Source organism: Thermobia domestica, chromosome 1, assembly GCF_964235325.1.
Source record: "Thermobia domestica chromosome 1, izTheDome1.hap1.1, whole genome shotgun sequence".
Taxonomy (NCBI): domain Eukaryota; kingdom Metazoa; phylum Arthropoda; class Insecta; order Zygentoma; family Lepismatidae; genus Thermobia; species Thermobia domestica.
The window spans coordinates 340,786,556-340,789,235 of NC_137454.1; positions in this window are offsets into that span (position 1 = coordinate 340,786,556).

The following is a 2,680-nucleotide window of genomic DNA, read 5'->3' on the forward strand; positions in this document are numbered from 1 at the left end:
CTGCTAGTATCCACATGCTTACGCCGGAAACTAGAAACAAAAAAACACAGAGAGAGAGAGAGAGAGAGAGAGAGAGAGAGAATATCTTGTGCCTTTATACTGAATGCACCATTACTCACAAAATCAGTTAAAAAAGAAAAAGGAAAAGAGTTGTAAATGAAACTTTCAAAGATTGGTACCACTGCTGGCGTGTCACACATGAGATTGTTCCATAATGATTGATTCGTAATATGATGTATATGGGTTTCTTAATGGTAGTATAACAAAATGCCTTCAAATTGACCACTAATAAAAAGTGAAATTTATTTTTCAAATTTTGTAAAATCGAAGTCGGTGGGCATTATGGGAACAGTCTACAATAACAATATATGCAAATAAATATTAATATACTTCACGTTTTCCAGTGGGTGCAAGAAAGCTTCGAATAGTGTTTGTTGTGATAATGATTAGCTGATGTAAATATATATATATATATATATATATATATATATATATATATATATATATATATATATATATATATATGATGACAACCCGAGAACACTTACTAAAATCACGTCATCATAAAATATGCAATTCTTTCATTTAAAAAAAACTTTGTATGGAAATCGCAACACAAACGGATGGGATAAATGGAGTACTTAATGTCCATTAAATGTTTCTCCAGAGTCAGTGGGTATGAACAATGTTTCTTCCAGAAACAGTGTTCCAGGGGGGAACTACTGATACTATTCTATTTATTATTATGTTGTAAGGATCCCCACATCACAACAACATCACATGTCAATACAACACGTGCTATTGATTGTAAACAGCATTGCAGAAGAAAAGCCGACACGAAAGGCACCGAGGAACGCCGAAAGAAGACGGACCTCACGGAAGGACCCGATATAAAAGGCGAGCCACCGAGGGACCCAGCACCAGTCGTCCAACTGATCAAATCACTTACACCGCCCTGAGGTCGCACTGGACTAGGGGTACACCTATCCTTACCCGCTGGATTAAGAGTCCTTACTACAACCAAGCCTCGCGAAGCTGCCTTGGGCTGAGGGGGCTATCCTTCAAGACTCACCAGAATCGGCAGGTGCCTTGCAGACTGCCTTGAGAGAAGGGGCACCATGTAAACACGTATTTCCTCTCATCTGGATAATAACAAGAGAGACACTATTTTACTCTCTGTAATCAAAGAAGTTTTGTATTTAACAAATGTTATAATAAATTGGTGAAGGAGATAAATCTCGGTCCATTATTGACTCTACCATAGGCGCCGGAGTTTGTACGGGACGCTCTTTTTATTAACTTTTTAACAAATACAAGATCAGTATCAAAATTTATCTAAGTTTTGCTATCAAAATTAAACTAAAATTTATATAAACTCCCTCCCTCCCTTTTTTCTCTTTCCTTAAGTGCGATTTATGCCGGAAACTAGATCAGGTAAACATACAGATCAGGAGATAATAACACAAACATGACAGAGAGTGCATCTAATATATCCTTTAACATGCCACATTTGACGAAGTATCCGGGACACGTACACGAAGACCCGGACAGATGTTTTATGATATTCGATCATATGGCAAAAATGCAGTTATGGTCACCGGCCAAGAAGAAGGAAATTCTACCAATATATGTACAAGACACAGCACTAGATCCAGTGGCGGCCGGTGGATTGTGGTTTCGGGTGTTGCAGTACGAACAATAAGAGACAGAACATATAAAGTTGACTCATTGACTAATCAGCATAACTTTAGATGCAAATGCTATATGACATGTTAAAGTAAATAAAATTCTGTTTTTAAAAAATAAAAAATGCAGAACATTTTATCCGATTAATCACCTTAATTAATTAGTAAGTTCATTATCCTCTCTTTGATTGAAGCAAATCTGCCTAATACATACATGAGGCGAAACAGCGCTTACCAATGTGATATGGTCTGGAAAGGAAACATCGAAACTCGCCAGATGAAGGATCAGCATGTAATAGAAGCCAAAAATCAAAGAACATCAAAACAAACAGCAGTTCTACACCCAGAAATGTTAACTGGGAGGGGTCCAAGGTATTTGAGGGAGGTCCAATACGTCTACATAATATGGAACCTGTCTTATTCTGCACCCGAAAAGACGATAAGTAATTCTTACTTACTGTCACCTATATTTTTAGAAAAGGTGATAGAACGATTATTTCTAGAAGAAAAGAAATACAGTAGAGCGTCGATTATCCGAAGTAATTGGGGGACATGGGTGTTCGGAAAACTGGTTTGTTCGGATAATCGAACTGTACATGTTTATTTGCCAAAAAGAAGTACTGTACAGTAAATTTATTCATAAAAAGAAGTGTGCTGATTGTTGAAACACAGCGACTGGCGGCTTGGCCGGTCAGCAGCGCCTTATGAAGGCTCCATTAGAAGCAATGTTCCGCCAGCGGTGGCTCAGTGCGGTGACTACTGTGGGAAACTTGGTTTGGGAGTGAGGGGGATGATGGACGGTAGGGTGGGAAAATAACAGGTGCGAGCGAGTACACAGTTCGGTTAAGCGGTCGTTCGGTTGACCGACGTTCGGATAATCGACGCTCTACTGTAGTACATAATGAGGCGTAAAATGAAATATTTAGCTTACACCAATCGTTTCTCTGTTAAACAAGTATAGTTCGTTAAGAAAGTCTACAAATGTTAGTCAAGTT